General features: G+C 42.3%; 1 long non-coding RNA gene across 1 annotated transcript; it reads right to left on the bottom strand.

Annotated features, from left to right (window-relative positions):
- Positions 1 to 4,953: 4,953 nt before the first annotated feature.
- LOC140209485 (uncharacterized) lies at positions 4,954 to 22,230 on the bottom strand. The gene is made up of 3 exons (XR_011888995.1): positions 22,174 to 22,230; positions 14,286 to 14,412; positions 4,954 to 5,478 (listed from the first exon to the last, which is right to left on the bottom strand). It is a non-coding gene; the product is annotated as an uncharacterized lncRNA (long non-coding RNA).
- Positions 22,231 to 22,371: the final 141 nt, after the last annotated feature.

The following is a 22,371-nucleotide window of genomic DNA, read 5'->3' as shown; positions in this document are numbered from 1 at the left end:
GCACGACGACAGACTCTCCTCTTCCCCCTCTCCCTCATCAGTGTGTTGAGTTCATCTACATTAGCCGCACCGCTGTCTTCTAGGAGCGTTTTGACCACAGTCTTGGGAGGGCGCCCAGGGTTTATCCTCCCATATGATGACTAGGCTGGCAGGTAGCTTGGGGTGGCGTAGACAGTGCCCCGCTAGTTGCAGCCTTCTCGCCTCGATTTTAGTGATGAGCATTGGTAGGTCGTTATAGAGCTCGATGTTCGTCACGTGCTGTTGCCAACTCACATCAACAGTTTTGTAGTGCAAATGGAGTGCAATGTCAGGAAGTGTGTGGTCATACATTTTGTAGAAGGAATAAAAGCGGAGGCCATCTTATAAATGGCGAGAAAATTCAAAATTCTGAGATGCAAAGTGATTTGAGAATCCTCGCACAAGATTCCCAAAAGGTTCATTTGCAGGTGGAATTGGTGGTGAAGAAGGCTAATACAATGTTAACACTCATTTCAAGAGGACTAGAATATAAAAGCACTTTGTAGAGACCTGTTTTCACCTTGACACGAAAGAGTCTTTTTCTGTTCATCGCTGTTTATCGCTGTTTTTAAAAAAAGCCAAATTAAATCCATTGTGATTCAATGTTGTGAAATAATAAAACATGAGAACTTCCAAGGGGGATGAATAGTTTTTATAGGCACTGTAAATCCTTGATCACTCCTTGTTTGTAAACCTCTGCTCCATTTCCAACCCCTTTTCCTCAAATATGTCACTTCTCAAATATGCACCCAATTTTCCCAGATATTGTTTGACTTCATCCAACCAAGTTCCTGATGCTGCAACTTTACCTATATGACTTAGCAAAATCTCTGGTGACACCCTTGGGTCAGGGGTGGCGAACCGATGGCATGTACTAAAATTTTGTTGGCATACGGCATGCTGTGCCACCCCTCGATTCTTTAAGCACCACCCATAATTTCCTTGGAGCGATGGAGGATGAGAGGTGATGTGATAGAGGTATGTAAGATGATGAGAGGCATTGATCGTGTGGATAGTCAGAGGCTTTTCCCCAGGGCTGAAATGGCTAACGCGAGAGTGCATAGTTTTAAAGTGCTTGGAAGCAGGTACAGAGGAGATGTCAGGGGTAAGTTTTTTTACGCAGAGAGTGGTAAGTGCGTGGAATGTGTTGCCAGCGACGGTGGTGGAGGCAGAATCGATCGGGTCTTAAGAGACTCCTGGACAGGTACATGGAGCTCAGAAAAATAGAGGGCTATGGGTAACACTAGGTAATTTCTAAGATAAGGACATGTTCAGCACAGTGTTGTGGGCCAGAAGGCCTGTATTGCGCTGTAGGTTTTCTATGTTTCTATAATAAAGAACAAACAAAATGCTTATCTTTAGGGCTAAGTAAAGCAGCAAATGTTTTTTCACAACTCGAGCAGTGGGATGTTTTCACAGGAAATGTCTCAAGCCTGCTTGCGCCAGCGAGACTGTTGCAAGGGCAGTTACTTTCAATGATACATTTTGAAATCCTCGCAGGCCTGGTGTACACGTCAGTGTTTGGATAGTTAATGGTTGGGGTAATTGACCTCAGCTTCATTCTGCTTATGTTTTTTTCTTGCGTCGTCTATGAGCTCTGGATATTCGGCGATAACAGGAAATACTGTACGTAGTTCAGCACCTCTGTGATTATTTATTTTTTGCAATAAATATCTTATGTCTGGAAAACTTATTTAAGTTTATCAGGGAGATATTATTAAATTGTTTACTCTTTCAGCTTGTTCAGAATGTTGCTTGTTCACCAGCAAAGAAACAGAAACATTCAAATGATGAAAGAAATGGCAGAGATTTTCTGGAGTAAAACAATGAAAACATGTAAATAAAGAAACAAGACTCATCCTTTTGCCTTTTAAAAAAGATCCATAATTTTTATACTAATTTATGTATCAATGATGATCTCTGCTCAAAATTACCGTGGCACATGAGAGAAAGTTTTAGAAGATTATCGCCAAATTGGGCACACACTCTCAAAATGGTTCGTCATTTGTGCCTTAGGTGGTTGTGGCAAGGTCAAAGTATATCTCATTGAGTCACAGAGTGAGACAGCGCTGAAGACAGCATGAGTGAACAATTAGTACCAGAGAAATCATTTGGATCTGTTGTGTACCGTTCACCTGGGTCTTCTAATATACAGTAAGAAACTACAACAAATTCAGAGTGGATCAGATTATAGACGCATTTTATTCACTTACAAGGGAACCTACTCCGCACATTATCGTCTAGAAAATAGCTTAAATCTTACTAAACCACTTTTATACATTTTACAGAGAACAGTAATTAAGCTGTTTCTTTCCATAACATTCCTCAGTTATCTGCATAGAATAATGAGCATAACAGAATCAATGAAAGACTGCACCAATTTGGGCATTCAACCAGTGTGCAAAAGACAAAAAACTGCAAATATAAAAAGAAAGAAATAATAAAATAAATTAGCAATAAATATCGAGAACACGAGATGGAGAGTCTTTGGTTGTGGGAATATTTCAGTGATGGAGCAAGTGAAGTTGAGTGAAGTTATCCCCTTTGGTTCAAGAGCCTGAATAGTTGAGGGGTAGTAACTGTTTCTGAAGCTGCTGGTGTGAGTTCTGAGGCTCCTGTGCCTCCTTCCTGAAGGCAGCCGTGAGAAGAGAGCATGGGTGGTGGGGGTCCTGGAGATGGATGTCACCTTCTGGTGACAGCATTTCATATAGATGTGCTCCATGGTGGGGACGGTTTTACCCATGATAAACTGGGCCATATCCACTACCTTTAGCAAGATATTCAGTTCAAGGGCATTGGTGTTTCCATACCGGCTGTGATGCAACCAGTCAAAATACTTTCCACCACACATCTATAGAACTTTGTCAAAGTTTTAGATGTCATGCCATATCTTCACAAACTCCTTAGGAAGTAGAGACACTGTGTGTTTTGTTTTTAATTGCACTGACATGCTAGGCCCAGAACAAGTCTTCGGAAATGATAACACTGAGGAATTTAAAGTTGCTGACCCTCTCCACTGATCCTCCAATGAGGACTGGCTCATGGCCCCCTGGTTTCTTCCTCCTGAAAATAATAATCGGTTCCTTGGACTTGCTGACACTGAGTGAGAGGTTGTTGCTATGGCACCACTCAGCCAGATTTTCAATCTCTCTCCCATATGCTAATTCATCACTACCTTTGAATCAGCCGACTAGAACGGTGTCATCAACAAACTTGAATATGGCATTGGATCTGAGCTTAGCCTCACAGTTGTAAGTGTAAAGCGAGTAGATCAGGATGCTGAGCACACAACCTTGTGCCGCACCTGTGCTGATGTAGACTGTGGAGGAGATGCCAATCGAAACTGACTGGTGTCTGCAAGTGGGGACATTGAGGACCCAATTGCAGAGGGTGGTTAGGGGAGCAGAGAAGGTTATTGGGGTCTCCCTACCTTCTGTCCAAGACCTCTTTCAGAGTCGATGCCTCCAGAAGACACGGTACATCATTAAAGACCCTTCACACCCTCTCCATGAACTGTTTGTTCTTCTGCCATCAGGCAAACGTTACAGGAGCATCAAAAATAAAACCACAAGGCTACTAAACAGCTTCCTCCCACAGGCAGCCAGACTGCTAAATAGCTGCTCTACCTGACTCTGCTTTGGACACTTAACTTGCACTGGACACTTATAACTTGATTTTAACTGACATGTGGCTGTTGTGTTTTACTATTTATTGTTATGTTTATTATTTAGTGTTGCGTTTGTTATGTTACGATTGCACTGCCCCTGAGAAATGCTGTCTCAGTCTGCCCTGCAGAGCTGATGTATGGTTAGAATGACAATGAAGTTTTTTGAATCTTGAATCTTGAATCAATTGCACAAGGAGGTATTGAGGCCAAGGACTTGAAGCTTGAGAATTAGTTATGAGGTGATGATAGTATTGAATGCTGAGCTGCAGTTGATAAAGGTAAAGAGTATCCTGATGTCCAGATATTCCAAGAGTGAGTGAAGAGCCAATGTTGCACTGTTAGGCAAACTGAAGCGATCCAAGCCATTCTCAGGCAGGAGTTGATATGTTTAAACACTAACCTCGCAAAACACTTCACTGCGGATGTAAGGACTATGGGATGATAGCCATTGAGGTAGGTTACCACATTCCTCTTAGGCACTGGTATAATTGAAGTCTATTTGAAGCTGGTGGGTAGCTCAGACTGCTGAAGCGAGATGTTAAAGATCTCAGAGAACACTTCAGCCAGTTGATCAGCACAGGTCTTTTCTACTTGGCCAGGTACCCCGTCTGGGCTGGACGTTTTTGTGGGTTCACCCTTCTGACGGCTACTTGCACATCGGCCTCAGAGACTGACATCACAGGATCATCGGGGCTGTGGGAGTTTGTGATGTTTCTTCCATGTTTTCACTGTCAAAGTAAGCATAGAAGGTACTGAGCTCATCTGGAAGCGAAGCTCTGTTGCCTATGTTGCTTGATTTGAACTTATAAGAGATGACAGTATTCAAGGCCTGCCACAACTGGAAGCATCCTGTGTTGATTCAAGTTGATATACCATCATAGAGCCATAGAACACTACGGCACAGAAATAGGCCCTTTGGCCCATCTAATCCATGTTGTACCAGTAATCTGCCTAGTCCCATTGACATGTACCCATCCCATCTATGTGCATATCCAAACTTCTCTTTAATGCTGAAATCAAACTCACATCCATCACTTCCGCTGACAGCTCATTCCACATTCTCACTAAAGGTTTCAAAGGTATATTTATTGTTAGAGAAATGTATGCACATGCATCCTGAAATACTTTTTCTTCGCAGCCATCCATGAAAACAGAGGAATGCCCCAAAGAATGAATGACAGTTAAATGTTAGAACCCAAAGCCCCCTCAGCTCCCCCGTCTCCTGCGTAAGCAGCAGCAAAATGACGATCCCCCCTCCCCCACCAGCAAAAAAAAGCATCGGCACCCACCACTGAGCACTCAAGTGTGCAGCAAAGCAACAAAAAGACACAAACTTGCAGTACCCCAAAGACTACTCATTCACCCGTTATTCGACATACCACAGGCTCTCTCTCTCTCTCCCTAAAAAGGGAGAAAGAGATGTCTCTGTTTCACAGCGAGAGGGGCGACATAACAAACAGATCCCTGATTTACAATCTTAAAAGTCCATTGCATCGCTTTTTCCAAGCTCTGTGTCCAAAGAACTCAGGTCTCTGGACACACAGCCAGCAGCTAGCTCACTGCTTTCGATCTTCCATCTCCCACGACACACCAGATTCCTGCAGATGCACCAACCTTCAGTCCGCCCGTCTCCAGAGCCACAAGATCCCGGAACTCTGAGGGCGAGCTAATCTCTGAGGTCGCATCCTTGGCTTATCGAATAACGGCCAGTCGTGAGACCCCGAGAGTGGGTTCCACTCCCGCAAGGAATCTAAGTCAGCGTGTAACTCCAGGTCATGGTCTTCAAAAGAACCCTGAAAAGGAAAAACAGAGATATTAGAGATAGAAATAGAGCTGTTTCCGAAGATGCAAGCAAAGGCGTCGCCGTTAGGGGTCATTGTCTCCTCCTAAGCTCCACCCTCTGAGTAAAGAAGTTTCCCCTCATGTTCCCTTTAAACATTTCACCTTTAACCTTATGACCTCTAGTTCTAGTCTCACCCAACCTCAGTGGAAAAAGCCTGCTTACGTTTACTCTATCTATACCCCTCAAATTTTGTATACCTCTATTAAGTCTCTTCTCATTCTCCTATGCTCTAGGGAGTAAAGTACTAACCTATTCAATCTGTCCCTATAACTCAGGTCCCCAAGTCCTGACAACATTCTTGCAAACTTTACAATATGTTGAAATTGGACTTAAAAAAGACCATGTACAAGATTGGAGCATAGTATGGAGAGGTGTGGTGAGGTATGTAATATGCCAGCATAGACTGAGGATTGGGTCAGACAGAAAACAGAGAACAGATATTAAACTAGATTGATTTTAGCTGAGGTAATCAAGTTTGCATCTTGAATGTTGTGAGAGTCTTTGCCACTACCATTTCTGCAGAAACATCATAGGTACAGACAATGCATACATTGAAATTTCACATAAATTATACAAGATAGTAAAGAGAGAGAAAGAAAAACAAGGCCTTAGTGCAAAAAAAGAGACAATCAGAGACAAAGGTGTTCTGTAATGTTCCTTTGCTAGGCTAGGTTTAGGGTTGTGAGTTGAAAACCTGATGTTGTAGAAAAGTAGCTGTCCCTGAACCTGGTGTTGCAAGACTATAGTCTCATATTGGACTACTCTTGTATTGCAAGTGGAGACAGACCACAATCCAACCATTCAGAAATTCCAATAGAGATACACTAGACAGGAGCTGTTGTAATCTGGTGCAATGAACACATACTGGAAGAACTCAGCGGGTCAAAGAGCATCAATGAATGGAATGGAATCCTGATGTGACACAAAATGTCACCAGTCCCTCTTCTCCTGGAGATGCTGTTTGACCTGCTGAGTTCCTCCCGCCCGTTGTTTTGTTGCTTCGAAATCTGGCTAAACCTCCACCTCATTTATCAGTTCCCTCCTACATGTGGACTCCAGTTCCTTTGCTCACTAGTTCAATCTACCAGGCCCACTGGAAAATGGTCACAGGTGTAACATCAAGTTAGAGAATAATACAGCATTAAAACAGACCTTCAGCCCATCTTATCAATTCTGACCTTGCTACCCTCCAAGCTAGTCCCTTTCACATTTGGCCCAACCCCTCCTATCTATATACAGTTCCTATAAAAAGTATTCTCCCCTGGAAAATCTGATGTTTTATTGTTTTACAACATTGAATCACTGGGCTTCATTTGGCTTTTTTGTAAGATGAAGACTCTTTTGTGTCAAAATGAAAACAGATCCCTACAAAGTGATTTAAATTAATTAGAAATATAAAACACAAAATAACTGATTGCATAATGATTCACCCTTCTTTAATATCACACATCAAATCATCACCAGTGCAACCAACTGGTTTTAGAAGTCACATAATTAATTAAATGGAGATCTGTATGCAGTCAAGTTGTTTCAATTGACTGTAGTAAAAATGCACCTGTCTCTAGAAGGCGCAGGCACGTGGACGTCAGTGAGTTAGACCAGCAGGAAGAGTGTAAGGACAGCTTTATAGAGTGGGTGACATAGTAGAGGGAGTCAGAGTAAGAGGGCTTTGGATCAACGGGGCTTTGGTGTTAACAGGTCGAGGTGAGGTAAGTTACCTGTGAGGAATAGAAACAGGAAGTATGTGTGTGAGGCTGGTGTTCTGTACTGGGTGTCAGATGTGGGATATCCGGGAGACTCCCAGCCTCTTGGATGGCCACATCTGTGCCAGGTGCATCAAGCTGCAGCTCCTTAGGTACTGGGTTAGGGAAATGAGATGCAGCTCGATGACCTTTGTCTGGTCAGGGAAAGTGAGGAGGTGATAGATAGGAGCTATAGGCAGGTAGTCACCAGGGTCTCAGGAGACAGGTAAGTGGGTAACAGTCAGGAGAGGGAAGGGCAAGATTCAGATACTAGAGAGTACCCCAGTGGCTGTCCCCCTTAACAATAAGTACTCCTGTCTGAGTACCGTTGGGAGGGACAGCCTACCTGGGGGATGCAACGGTGGTCATGTCTCTGGCACAGAGTCTGGCCCTGTGGCTCAGAAGGGTAGGGAAAAGAAGAAGGCAGCAGTAACAGGGGTCTCTATAGTTAGGGGGTCAGACAGGTGATTCTGAGGATGCAGAAAAGAAACATGAATGGTAGTTTGCCTCCTAGGTGCCAGGGTCCGGGATGTTTCTGATCATCTCCACATTATATCCTGAAGTGGGAATGTGAACATCCAGAGGTTGTGGTACATATTGGTACCAACAACATAGGCAGGAAAAGGGAGAAGATCCTGAAAACAGACTACAGGGAGTTGGGAAGGAAGTTGAGAAGCAGGACCACAAAGGTAGTAATCTTGGGATTACTCCCTGTGCCACATGACAGTGAGTATAGGAATAGAGTGAGGTGGAGGTTAACTGTGTTGCTGAGGGATTGGAGCAGGGGGCAGGGATTCATTTTTCTGGATCATTGGGACCTCTTCTGAGGCAGGAGTGACCTGTACAAAAAGGACAGGTTGCACTTGAATCCCAGGGGGACCAATATCCTGGTGGGGAGGTTTGCTAAGGCTATTGGGGAGAGTTTAAACTAGAATTGCTGGGGGGTGGGAACCAAACTGAAGAGACAGAGGGAGGGGCAGTTGGCTCACAAATAGAGAAAGCTTGGAGTCAGTGCAAGAGGGGGGATAGACAGGTGATAGAGAAGGGACGCTCTTAGACTGATGGTTTGAGATATGTCTATTTTAATGCAAGAAGCATCATGAACAAAACGGATGAGCTTTGAGCCTGGATCAGTACTTGGAGCTATGATGTTGTGGCCATTACAGAGACTTGGATGTCTCAGGGGCGGGAGATAAGCCTATAAGAGGAGAGGGTGTACTTGATCTGGTATTGGGAAATGAATCTGGTTAGGTGTCAGATCTCTCAGTGGGAGAGCATGTTGGAGATAGTGATCACAATTCTATCTCCTTTACCATTGCTTTGGAGAGGGATAGGAACAGACAAGTTATGGAAACGTTTAATTGGAGTAAGGGGAAATATGAAGCTATCAGGCAAGAACTTGGAAGCATAAATTGGGAACAGATGTTCTCAGGGAAATGTACAGCAGAAATGTGGCAAATATTCAGGGGATATTTGCGTGGTGTTCTGCATAGGTATGTTCCAGTGAGACAGGGAAAGGATAGTAGGGTACTGAAACCATGGTGCACAAAGGTTGTTGAAAAGCTAGTCAAGAAGAAAAGCAAAGAAAATCTTATGAAAGGTACAAAAAACTAGGTAATGATAGAGATTTAGAAAAATATAAGGCTAGCAGGAAGGCCTTGGAGAGCAGGATTAAGGAAAACCCCAAGGCGTTCTACAAGTATCTGAAGAGCAAGAGTATAAGATGTGAGAGAATACAACCAATCAAATGTGACAGTGGAAAAGTGTGTATGGAACCGGAGGAGATAGCAGAGGTACTTAATGAATACTTTACTTCAGTATGCACTACAGAAAAGGATCTTGGCGATTGTAGGGATGACTTACTGTGGACTGAAAGCTTGAGCATATAGATATTAAGAAAGAGGATGTGCTGGATAAGTCACCGGGACCAGACGAAGTGTACCCCAGGCTACTGTGGGAGGCAAGGGAGGAGATTGCTGAGTCTCTGGCAATGATCTTTGCATCATCAATGGGGGCAGGAGAGGTTCCGGAGGATTCAAGAAAGGCAGTAGAGATTGCCCAGGAAATTATAGACCAGTGAGTCTTACTTCAGTGGTTGGTAAGTTGATGGAGAAGATCCTGAGCGGCAGGATTTATGAACATTTAGAGAAGTATAATATGATTAGGAATAGTCAGCATGGCTTTGTCAAAGGTAGTTTGTACCTTATGAGCCTGCTGAATTTTTTGAGGATGTGACTAAACGCATTGATGAAGGTAGAGCCGTAGATGTAGTGTATATGGATTTTAGCAAGGCATTTGATAAGGTACCCCATGCAGGGCTTATTGAGAAAATAAGGAGGCATGGGATCCAAGGGGACATTGCTTTGTGGATCCAGAATTGGCTTGCCCACAGAAGGCAAAGAGTGGTTGTAGACAGGTCATATTCTGCATGGAAGTTGGTGACCAGTGCTGTGCCTCAGGGATTTATTCTGGGACCCCTACTCTTCATGATTTTTATCAAGAACCTGGATGAGGAAGTGGAAAGATAGGTTTGTAAATTTACTGATGACACAAAGGTTGAGTGTGTTGTGAATAGTGTGGAGGCCTGTCAGAGTTTATAGCGGGACATCGATAGGATGCAAAACTGGGCTGAGGAGTGGCAGATGGAGTTCAATGCAGATAAGTGTGAGGTGGTTCATTTTGGTAGGTCAAATATGACGGTAGAATATGGTATTAATGGTAAGACTCTTGGCAGTGTGGAGGATCAGAGGGATCTTGGGGTCTGAGTCCATAGGACACTCAAAGCTGCTGCGCAGGTTGACTGTGTGGTTAAGAAGGCATACGGTGCATTGGCCTTCATCAATCATGGGACTGAATTTAGGAGCTGAGAGGTAATGTTACAGCTATATAGGACCCTGGTCAGACCCCACAGTCACCTCACTACAGGAAGGATGCGGTGCAGAGGAGATTTACAAGGATGTTGCCTGGATTGGGGAGCATGCCTTATGAGAATAGGTTGAGTGAACTTGGCCTTTTCTCCTTGGAGCAACGGAGGATGAGAGATGATCTGATTGAGGTGTATAAGATGATGAGAGGCATTGATCGTGTGGATAGTCATGGGCTTTTTTTTCCCAGGGCTGAAATGGCTAACACAAGAGGGCACAGTTTTAAGGTGCTTGGAAGTAGGTACAGAGGGGATGTCAGGGGTAAGTTTTTTACGCAGAGAGTGGTGAGTGCGTGGAATGGGCTGCCGGCGACTGTGGTGGAGGCGGATACGATAGGGCCTTTTAAGAGGCTCCTGGATAGGTACATGAAGCTTAGAAAAATAGAGGGCTATGGGTAATCCTAGATAATTTCTAAAGTAAATACATGTTCGGCACAGCATTGTGGGCCGAAAGGCCTGTATTGCGCTGTAGGTTTTCTGTGTTTCTATGACCAACTGCTGGTGAGTCAGTATCCCGGCAAAAACTACGCCATGAAGATAAAGGAACACTCCAAGCAACTACTCAAAAAGGTTACTGAAAAGCACAAGTCAGGAGATGGACACAAGAAAATTTCCAAGTCACTGAGTATCCCTTGGAGTACAGTTAAGTCAATCATCAAGAAATGGAAAGAATATGGCATAGCTGTAAATCTGCCTAGAGCAGGCTGTCCTCAAAAACTGAGTGACCATGCAAGAATGGAACTAGTGATGGAGGCCACCAAGAAACCTAAGACAATTCGGGAGGTCTTACAAACTTCAGTGGCTAAAATGGGAGAGACTATGCATACAACAATTGTTGTCCAGGTGCTTCACCAGTTGCAGCCTTATGGGAGGGTGGCAAAGAGAAAGCCACTGTTGAAGAAGCCTCACAAGAAATCTCGGCTGGAATTTTCCAGAAGGCACATGGGAGACTCTGAAGGCAATTGAAAGAAGGTTCTATTGTCTGATGAAACCAAATTTGAGCTTTTTGGCCATCACACTAAACGCTATGTTTGGCGTAAGCCAAACACTGCACATAATCAAAAACATATCATTCCTACTGTGAAACGTGGTGGCGGCTATATCATGTTGTAGGGATGCTTCACTGAAGCAGACCCTGGAAGGCTTGTGAAGGTAGAAGGTAAAATGAATGCAGCAAAATACAGGGAAGTCCTGGAGGGAAACCTATGCAGTCTGCAAGAGAACTATGAGTTAGAAGAAGACTTACACAGGAATGTCTTAAATATAGCAACAAAGTTGATGTCCTGGAGTGGCCAAGTCAGAGTCCAGACCTCAATCCAATTGAGAATTTGTGGTTGGACTTGAAAAGGGCTGTTCACTCGTGATTCCCATGCAATCTGACAGAGCTTGAGCAGTTTTGTAAAGAAGAATAGGGAAAAAGTGCAGTGTCCAGATATGCAAAGCTGATAACGATCTATTCACACAGACTCAAGACTGTAATTACTGCCAAAGGTGTATCTACTAAATACTGACTTGGAGAGGACAAATACTTTGCAATCAATTATTTTCTGCTTTATTTTTGTAATTTAGCTCACCTTGTAGAGACCTGTTTTCACTTTGACATGAAAGAGTCTTTTTCTGTTCATCTGTGTGAAAAAAGCCTAATTAAATCCACTGTGATTCAATATTGTAAAACAATAAAATATGAAAACTTCCAAGAGGGTGAATACTTTTTATGGGCATTCTACTTATCCAAATATCTTACAAATTCTATTTATTGTATCTGCCTGAACCACTTTCTCAGAGTTCTGCATATGAACTCTGTGAAAATGTTAACTCTCAGGTCTCTTAAACCTTTCACCAATCTCATTAATTTTTAGTTTCCCTTCCCTGTGAAAAAATATCTATGTGTGTTAATCCTAAATATATCCCTAATGGTTTTATATGCTTCTATAAGATCACTCCCAAATTTTCCTACATTCCAAGGAATCAAGTCCTTGCACCTCACCCCAGAACGCAGGCCCTCCAGTACCTTCACTCACCTACAGCCCACTACACTGCTGGTGTTTACAGCAATGAGGGTCCTCCATTTATGGCAAAGTTTAGGGCTTCCTTCATTATGTCAATAGCTTCCTCTTAGGTTTTCACTACTGTCAGTCATGCAAGTCCCTGGTGGAGACTCTGGAATACCATTGCACTCAGATGTAGAAGGATTCTTCATTGCTATTTCCATAACAATTTTGTTTTACCAGTTAGGAGGACTGGTGGACCACTCTTAGTCTGGTCTCTACACTTTGACCTGTTGGCATGGGTGAACCTACCAAGAGCTAAAGCATAAAGCCCTGATTCCAGCCGACACAGCTCTCCGGGTCATTGAGGCACGCAAGCCTCCAAACCATGACAAAGTTGTGGTCATCTCTGGAGGCCAGTCCCTTCAGTATCCTCATAAATCTCTGCATGCTTTCTAATTTAATGATGTCTTTCTTCAAAAGAGTGACCAAACTGTTTATGATCCACCAAGTGTTGTCTTACCAACTACTGCAACATGATGTCCAACTCCCATACTCTGTCTCCTGACTGATGAAGGTTAGTGTGTTAAACTCCTTCATTACCGTCTATCTGTGATGAGTGAACTACCTTTTTGTACTCCTGGGTCCCTCTGTTCCACAACATTCTTCAAGATCTGAACATTCGCTGTTTAAGTCCTACCCTGGTTTGACTTCCCAAAATGTGATATTTTTCATTTATCAGAAATGAAATCTGTTTGCCAGTCCTTGGCCTACTTACATAACCATAAGACCACAAGACATAGGAGCAGAATTAGGCCATTTGGCCCATCAAGTTTGCTCCACCATTCAATCATGGTTGATCCTTCTTTCCTCTCCGCAACCCCATTCCCTGGCCTTCTCCCTATAACCTTTGATGCCGTGCCTAATCAAAACATAAGACCATAAGACACAGGAGCAGAGTTGACCCTTCAAAATAACTGATCAAGATCGTCCAGTAATATCATCTGCAAACTTACTAACTGTGAAAAAGGATCTTTTGCTTTCCCAGCATATATGATGAATAAACTCTTCTCGTGCTTCCAGCCGGGTACAGGTATCGATTTTTTTAAGATTTTCAGATGTTTTTATTGTGAAGCAACATCAACTTAACCACAACCGACAATGTCCTAAAGTACAATGCTTCTTTTTTCTTTTCTTTCTTATAACAACATAATGAAAGTCAAATGAATGTATGTATAGTAAACAAGCAAAAAGCAAAGGAAACCCTACCACCCTGTCTCCCTTCCCCTTCCCAGCCCCACCCTCCCCTCGCCCCTCCCGTATGTGCTGTTTGGGTCCTACCGCCCCCCCCCACACTTAGTTCAGCTGTCCGTCTCTTCTAAATACAACAGTAATGGTTGCCAGAGTTTTTCAAATTCCTTGAGTCTGTCCTTGATAACGTATCTTATCCTCTCTAGATGCAGAGTATCCATTAATGCAGCCAGCCATTGTCTGAGTGATGGATTTTCCTCCTTTTTCCAGAACATCAGTATGAGTTTCTTTCCATTAAGTATGCCATAGGTCAGGAGTTGTTGCTGGGTAGCCTGGAATTTGTTCGACCTTGCAGAAATTCCAAAAATTATTAAAATGGGGTCTGGTATTATCTGAACCTTTAGTACCTTCGATAGGATCTCAAATACTTGCTTCCAATACTCTTGTATCCTGGGACATAAAGCATAACTATGTAACAAGTTTGCCTCCAAGGACTTGCATTTCTCACACACTGGGGACACCTCTGGGAATATTTTATGAATCCTTACTTTTGAGTAGTCTATGTAGGATTTTAAATTATATTAAACAATGCCTGGCATTGATGGAACAGGAGTTAACATACTCCAAAGCCTCTTTCCATATAACCTCCTCTATCTCTGTACCCAACTCCTTTTCCCACTCTTTTTTAATATTATCCATTGTTGTATGACACTTGTTTTGTATGGCATCATACAGATAGGCAATGATGTGTTCTGTCCTTAAACATGATCTTAAATGATTATCTAATTTATCAGGTTCTGCCATTTCAAAACCAGAAAGATGTTATCTTATATAGCGTCTTAGCTGGAGATACCTGAAGAAATGACTCTTTTGCAATCCGAATTTGTCCTGGAGCTGCCAAAATGATGCAAAAATCCCTTGTATGTGTAAGTCTCCAACGCTGCGTATTCCTAATTCTCGCCATGCATCAAAGGCCCCATCTATACATGAGGGGATAAAAGAGCAGTTTGCTGATATAGGTACAAGAAAAGATAATGTTCTGAGTTTCAAATGCTTCCCCATTTGTCTCCACATCTGTATGGTGCTATGGATAATGGGATTGCCTCTATAACAGGCTTTATTTAACCGAGTAGGGGACATAAGGATTGCCCCTATGGAATATGGTTGGCAATCCTCACACTCCATCTCCAACCATCTGGGAAGTACAACCGTGTCATCTATCACGGTATGCTATATGGCTGACGTTAGCAGCCCAGTAATGAAAAATGAAGTCCGGTAGTGCCAGCCCCCCACTATAGTCTTATTCTTGCAGAGATGTTCTTTCCTAATTCGATGGGCTTTATAATTCCATATAAAAGGTAGAATTATTGAATCTAATCCTTTAAAAAAGGTTTTGGTAAGATAGAGGGGCAGGTTCTGAAATAGATAGAGCAGTTGGGGAAGAAAGATCATTTTGACTGCATTTACTTTACCCACTAAAGAAATTGGGAGTGTCTTCCAAAGTTCTATTTTCTTTTTAATCTTTTCAATTAGGGGTAAAATTTGCTTCAAATAGAGAACTATTCTTTTTGGTTATTACAATTCCAAGGAAAGTAAACTTCTCAAGGGTTATTTTGAATGGAAATTGTTTAAGCCCCTCCTGTTCTTCTACTCGGACCAGGAATAATTCACTTTTCCCCCAATTAATCTTATACCTGAGAAAGTGCCAAATAAATTGACTATTTCCAGCAAAACTGGAATAGTAATATATGGTTTTGTTACAAACAACAAAACATCGTCCGCATAAAGGGAAATTTTGTTGATAGTATATTCTATATTGTACCCATAAATTTCAGGGTTCCGGGGCCAACGCAAACAATAAGGGACTTAATGCACAGCCCTGTCTTGTGCCCCTGTGCAAACGGAGTGGTTCTGCGAGGGTCTGATTAGTTAGTATTTTAGCACTAGGGTTACTGTACAGTAGCTTAGTCCAAGTTATAAATTTGACTCCTTTTCCAAATTTTTTCAAAACCTCGTAGAGGTATTGCCATTCCACTTGGTTGAATGCTTTCTCAACATCTAAACTTAATATTATAAGGTCTTCCTTAGGATGTCTTGGGGAATGCACCTAATGTTATGGAAAGAATTCATTTTAGGGATAAACCCTGTTTGATCTGAGTGTACCAATTTATTTATCTGCTGACTGAGTCTCCTTGCTAGCGTTTTAGCCAAAATTTCCCTTTTTTTTGTAATTTATCTTTTATTGAAATTCATCATCAAACATTTCCATTAGACATATTTCAGTTAGTGTACATATATATCATATAGTCATATTTGTCACAAATCTCCACATAATATGTATCTGAGGTATACACTTATAGAAAGGAGAGGAAAGAAAGAACAATCAAAAGAAGAAAACTATGTACAGAGTAGGGAGTGATTTTTTTTTACAACATATTCATTGACTTGTGAGAATAAAATCAGGCCTATCAGGTGTTATGTAGTTAAGCCATTTTTCCCCAGTATGAATCAAATTGTTCCAACTTATGATTAACAGATGCTGTTATCTTCTCCATTTTGTAAATGTCCATTGTAATTTCCATCCATACATTTAAAGTTGGGCTCTCCTGTGATAACCATTTCCTGGTAAGAGTCTTTTTACCAGCCACCAGCAGTATATTCATTAAATATTTATCTCTTTTCAACCATTCTTGAGGTATATACCCAAAATATATGGTCTTAGTCTCTAAGGATATTTCACATTTAAAGATGTCTAGTAGGGCATTATGTATCCCACTCCAATAGTCTTTGATAACGGGGCATTCCCAGAAAATATGATAATGGTTTGCATTTTGATTTCCACAATTTCTCCAGCAAACAGTGAGGTTACTATCATGATGGGATTTCTGAGAGGGTGTAATAAAATATCTTATCAAGTTTTTCCACTTGAACTCCCTCCGTGAACTGGTACATTCCATTGATACCTCCATATTATTGTCCAGTCTTCCTCAGATATTATTATCCCTCCTTCCTCTTCCCATTTTGTTTTAATGTATTAAGTCAAATGTGTTTTAAGATTTGACAAACCCTTATACACACTTGAAATTATTCTAGTACCATTGTCTGAATTATATGCTTTTCTAAATAGCCCGATCAGACATGTACTTGCCTTGGTTACATTTTTAATCGTCCTATTAACATACTGTTGCATCTGTAAATACCGGTAAAGGTCTTGTTTTTCTAATAAGTGTTTCTCTTTCAGCATTTCAAAACTGAACAGTGTTCCTTCTTTCATTATATTGCAAATAGCTGTTATTCCTTTAGCTGTCCAGTCCTTAAATCTAGTATCCAGTTTATTCGGCATAAAATCCCAGTCATATGCACACCATTTAAGAATTACAATGTCTCTCTCTAGTTTATATTCTTTTATAATAGTTTTCCATTTTTTAAGAGTCCATTTCACCCATGGGTTATCAATAGTATTTATGTAACTTTATAGGTTGTTATCAGTCAAAATTGCCTGTATGGGGACGGAAAGTATCCTCTCCTTCATGTCTTTCCATTGAGCGTCATATGATAGCCAAAATTTTCTGATCTGAATTTAGCAGTGAAATCGGCCTATAAGATCCTACCTCCTCTGGGTCTTTGTCCTTCTTCGGAATAAGCGTGATAATGGCAGGGTTTGGGGTAACCTGCCAGTTTCAAACGACTTTCTATACATTCTTACCATATAAGGTGCTACTAAGTCACTAAACTTCTTATAAAACTCATTACCTATTCCATCCGAACCTGGACTCTTGCCATTTTTCAGGCATCTTATTGTCCTTACTATTTCGTCATTTGTAATCTCTGCTTCCAAAGCCTGACACTCCATCAGATTGAGTGAAGGTAACCTACAAGTGTCCAGAAATGTATGCATGCTCCCCGTCAGTACATTAGATTGAGATGCAGATAATTTTTCATAATACTGACAGAATCTTTGATTAATGTCTTTGTGTGACATAACGGAGTACCCGAGTCTGATTTAATTTTATGAATGGCCCGATCACGTTCCAATTTGCATAGCTGTCTTGCCAGCAATTTGTGCGGTTTATCACCAAATTCAAAGAAATTCTCTTTTGTAAACATAAAGGGTCTGCACATCCTTTCTGGGAGTATTTGGTTACATTTGTACTTTAATGCTGAAATTCTGTTGTACTTTTCTGCGGATGGTTGTCGCGCATTTCCGTGTCTAGTTTACGTATTTGTTCTTCTAGTTCTATTTATTCTGCTCTACTACGTTTCTTTAGAGAAGACTGAAAAGAAATTATACATCCTCTAACATAAGCTTTAAATGTTTCCTGGGTGTGTTTCACTATTATCATTTATCTCAAAATACAATAAAATTTGTGATTCTAAATACTCACAAAATTTTGGGTTTGTAAGTAGCTGAGGACTAAACCTCCAATTCCTATGTATTTGCGTTGATTCACCCAGCTCCAGTGAAAAAGTAACAGGGCTGTGGTCTGAGATGACAATATTATGATATCTTACGTTATCGACTTGTGGCAGTATTTTGTCATCAAGGAGGAAATAGTCAATCCTAGTATATACATTATGAACTCTAGAGTGAAATGAATACTCTCCCTGTTGGGTTGAATAGTCTCCATATCTCACACAGATTCATATTGTCTATATATGTTTTCAGCAGGTTACTTGCCTTTGATGGTAATGCCCTCTGATTGGAAGATCTGTCTAAATATGCATCAGAACAAAATTAAAATCCTCTCCAATAATCAGGGTAGTGCTGGAAACCTCTGTTATCAATCCTAGAACTCATCTAAAAAATTCCGGGTCATCCCAGTTTGGTCCGTAGATATTCAGTAAGGTAACCGGCATAGATTGTATTTCCCCAGTAACTATACCATATCTCCCATCCTTGTCTGCTATTGTTGTTAGGTGACGAAATGGAACGTTTCTGCGAACTATTATTGCCACACCCCTAGATGTCATTGGAAACTTTGAGGAATATATTTGGCCTATCCACTTGCCCCTAATTTTACAGTGAGCTTCATTCGATTTGTAGTCCAGGGAGTGGGAAGTGCAGAATCAAATATCGCTATGATGATTGTAGGTTCTAGTATCAATTGTTTGGCGACAATAAGGTATAAAGTATAAAATATATTCTTCAACACACATCAAAGTTGCTGGTGAATGCAACAGGCCAGGCAGCATCTGTAGGAAGAGGTGCAGTCGACGTTTCAGGCCGAGACCCTTCGTCAGGACTAACTGAAGGAAGAGTGAGTAAGGGATTTGTAAGTTGGAGGGGGAGGGGGAGATCCAAAATGATAGGAGAAGACAGGAGGGGGAGGGATAGAGCCAAGAGCTGGACCGGTGATAGGCAAAAGGGGATACGAGAGGATCATGGGACAGGAGGTCCGGGAAGAAAGACTGGGGGGGGGGGACCCAGAGGATGGGCAAGAGGTATATTCAGAGGGACAGAGGGAGAAAAAGGAGAGTGAGAGAAAGAATGTGTGCATAAAAATAAGTAACAGATGGGGTACGAGGGGGAGGTGGGGCCTTAGCAGAAGTTAGAGAAGTCGATGTTCATGCCATCAGGTTGGAGGCTACCCAGACGGAATATAAGGTGTTGTTCCTCCATGGAGGCTACCCAGACGGAATATAAGGTGTTGTTCCTCCATGGAGGCTACCCAGATGGAATATAAGGTGTTGTTCCTCTAACTTCCGCTAAGGCCCCACCTCCCCCTCATACCCCATCTGTTACTTATTTTTATGCACACATTCTTTCTCTCACTCTCCTTTTTCTCCCTCTGTCCCTCTGAATATACCTCTTGCCCATCCTCTGGGACCACCCCCCCCTTGTCTTTCTTCCCAGACCTCCTGTCCCATGATCCCCTTGTATCCCCTTTTGCCAATCACCTGTCCAGCTCTTGGCTCCATCCCTCCCCCTCCTGTCTTCTCCTATCATTTTGGATCTCCCCCTCCCCCTCCAACTTTCAAATCCCTTACTCACTCTTCCTTCAGTCAGTCCTGACGAAGGGTCTCGGCCTGAAACGTAGACTGCACCTCTTCCTAGAGATGCTGCCTGGCCTGCTGCGTTCACCAGCAACTTTGATGTGTGTTGCTTGAATTTCCAGCATCTGCAGAATTCCTGTTGTTTGCGTTTAAATATATTCTTCAAATGTGTTTCCTGCAAGAAGATCACATCGGCCTGTACGATTTTAGGTAAGACAGCACTTTACCACTTTTCACTGGCTCATTAATCCCATTTACATTCCAGGAACAAAAAGTAATACAATTTCTTGTCCCTTGACCTCCTACCATCTCAGTATTTAACATTTGTATGATAATGTTTTTGATCTGTTCTGGACCTTGTAAATCTATCGGTCATTAGAAATGAATGGACCCTAAACAGCACTCCCTTACCCCTGTCCCTCCCTCCCCCCACAACCCCCACCACCCTTGAAAGCTTGAAATAACCAACAAAAAAACAGTATCTCCATACACAAATACACCTAGTCAAAACTCTAGGAATAACTTCTTGATCTCTAACACTTCTCTGAACCAATTTAATAGCTCCCCAGTTATATAGATGGTCACAAAGCCAAATCTGGCATCGGAATGAAAAAAAAACAAGAAAAACTAGCAAACAGAGATTATCAAGATGTTAAAATAAGTGTGATTCTCAAAGCTATAACTTACCCTAGCACCAGAAAGTCTAGCACCATTAACAACATACTCCTCATACAACACCAGTTTAGACCAACTCTTATTACTATCTGTGCACTCATAGAGCCTTAATCTGATATAGTACAATCCAAATATAACTCAAGGAGTCCTGTTTTCTACAGGGATTAGAGGCAGGGCCTCATTCACAATTTCCTACTGCAGAGTTTTACTTGGGGCATCTTCATTCTGTAAGGGGTTTCTTCTCACTGTGCATAGTCACTTTTCAGCATTTCCCAAATGACGTTCTGCATATCAGCGAGCTTCTTCTGGATCTGTAAATACCGCTTCAGTTCCATTAATTGTCACTTGTAGCTTCACGGGATAGAGGAGGCCAAACTTGACTCCAGGTCTATCCCGCAGCAACCTCCTGACTGGTGTGAAAGCCACACGTTGTTTAGCCACTGTGGATGGAAGGTCTCTGAAGACCTGAATCCTTTGTCCTTGATATTGTAGATTCTTGGTACCTATCGCCTTCCGCATTATATCTTCAAATACGTGGCAATAATGGATCCTCATGATCGGGTGTCGCGGCGGCTCGTCATCCCCCAGGCGCTTCCGAAGTGCTCTATGTGCTCGGTCTATCACCGGAGCTTTCTCCAGGTTTAGAACTTCTTTTAGCATCTGTGCTGCGAAATCTTTTGTCTTCTGCCCATTTTCCTTCCCCTCTCGTAGGCCCACAATTCTCAGATTCTGTCCTTTCGAATGTCCCTCTAAACCCAGGCATTTTTCAGAAAGTTGTTCAACTTGCCCACAAAGTCATTTCACCTTGCTTTCCAGCTCCACAACTATGTCCGAAGCTCCGTTAGCCGACTCTGCCATCTCTTTCAGAGTTTGACCTTGCGTATTCAACCAGGCTTTCAATGCGGTAATCAACGAAGCAATTTCACTTCTCAAAGTGACCGCTACCTCTGCAACTTTTTCTTCAATTTTCTTACAGATGTCTGACTTCATCGTAGTTAGCTCCGCATGTAGCAACTCTATGGCCACCAATACCGCATTGTTGTCCATACTCAGTGCATGTGGCTCCACGTGGCCCTCACTCATGAGCTCTGAGGCGTCAATTGGACCTGTTTCTTCCTTCGTCCCTGCCTTAGCCGTTCCCCTTCTCGGCATTTTGTAGTGCACTCCTTCACTCTTTCTCCTTCTGATATGTATTGAAGAGCACCTCCCTTCGTTTGCCACCCTAATCCTCAAATTGACTTTATGTAAATGAAGTTTTATTATCAAATCTGCCGGAGCTATGGGGGGGGGTGCGTCCGTGGCTCAACAGCATCCCCACAGATATCGATTTTAACTGGTGTTTTGATGACAAACTCTGCCACCTTCATCAGCAATGATACCTGGGCACGTCGAGTTTGGTGGTATTTTATACCCCTGTAGTCTGTCCCTTCTGATTGGTTAGTCCTCATCCAATTAGGTTTCTACTCTCCCACCTTGTTCACAATCAAAACTCAATTCTTACTTTGAGCGAGTAAGAACTGGAATTCGATTGTAAACAAAGTGGAAGCCCTAATTCAACAGGAGTTCAGTGAAACCTTCTCTCACCACAGTACTCCCTCTCAAGGTACTTCTTCCTCCCCTACCCCAACCTTCTTGCTTTGACTTCTCATCTTCTTTTCCAGTTCTGATGAAGGGTCTTGGCCTGAAACGTTAACTGTTTACTCTTTACCATAGATGCTGCATGGCCTGCTGAGTTCCTCCAGCATTTTGTGTGTGTTGCTTGGATTTCCAGCATCTGCAGATTTTATCTTGTTTGTGGGGCCATGTTGGCAAAGCACTTGCTGAAGTCCATACAGCATCCACCGTCCTGCCTTCATTTATCCTCTTGGTTACCTCTTCAAAAAAACTGTGAAATTTGTTAGACATGATTTCCCACACACAAAGCCATGCGGACTATCCCTAATTAGATCCAAACGCTGATAGATCCTGCCCCTCAGAAGTCCCCTCTAGTAACTCGCCCACCACTGGTGCCAGATTCACCGGCCTGCAGTTCGCTGACTAATCTCGCACATCTTATAACATGAAGAGCTCACGTTCAACAAGTCAATAAGCCGCCGGCGCCCCATCACCGTCCGAACTTGCCCGCTACCTCCTATTTCTATACTGTTAAAGGTCCAATCCTCAAACGAGGCGTCACCCGGGCAACGCATTCCAAAGTGCGACCCACAGCCAATCAGAGAGACGCATCCTTTCAAGTTTTGGCCAATGAGAAGCAGAGAAGAGATATTTGA

Source organism: Mobula birostris, chromosome 14 (genome assembly GCF_030028105.1).
Source record: "Mobula birostris isolate sMobBir1 chromosome 14, sMobBir1.hap1, whole genome shotgun sequence".
NCBI classification, from domain to species: domain Eukaryota; kingdom Metazoa; phylum Chordata; class Chondrichthyes; order Myliobatiformes; family Myliobatidae; genus Mobula; species Mobula birostris.
Note: the sequence above shows the minus strand (reverse complement) of the source record. Positions and strands in the feature narration are given on the sequence as shown.